This window comes from Ceratina calcarata, unplaced genomic scaffold (genome assembly GCF_001652005.2).
Source record: "Ceratina calcarata isolate Rehan_Ccalc_2016 unplaced genomic scaffold, ASM165200v1 scaffold260.2, whole genome shotgun sequence".
Taxonomy (NCBI): domain Eukaryota; kingdom Metazoa; phylum Arthropoda; class Insecta; order Hymenoptera; family Apidae; genus Ceratina; species Ceratina calcarata.
Genome location: NW_017148113.1, coordinates 215,416 through 215,640, shown reverse-complemented (window position 1 = coordinate 215,640; position 225 = coordinate 215,416). Strand labels below are relative to the sequence as shown.

General features: G+C 46.7%; 1 protein-coding gene across 2 annotated transcripts in view; it reads right to left on the bottom strand.

Moving 5' to 3' along the window:
- Window positions 1–225, bottom strand: part of kibra (WW and C2 domain containing protein kibra) — a 42,826-nt gene that overhangs the window by 10,226 nt on the left and 32,375 nt on the right. The gene's annotated exons all lie outside the window — the stretch shown is intronic.

Genomic DNA, 225 nt, shown 5'->3' with positions numbered 1-225 from the left:
CCACGTTGGGTGCAGTTCATCTCGGCCCGGATCTGTTCGAGTTCCCGTTTCAACCGGGAAACGCGACTCCTCGCGAGAGCGACGTCTGATTTCAACAGATCCGGATCGTACTTGGTACTCAACGAACTTGAACTGGAGCACACTGCGAAGAAGAAACCAGGAATCGAACGATAAAAATTGTCAAATATTTCTTTCACAAATCCTCCGAAAAATATTATTCACTCT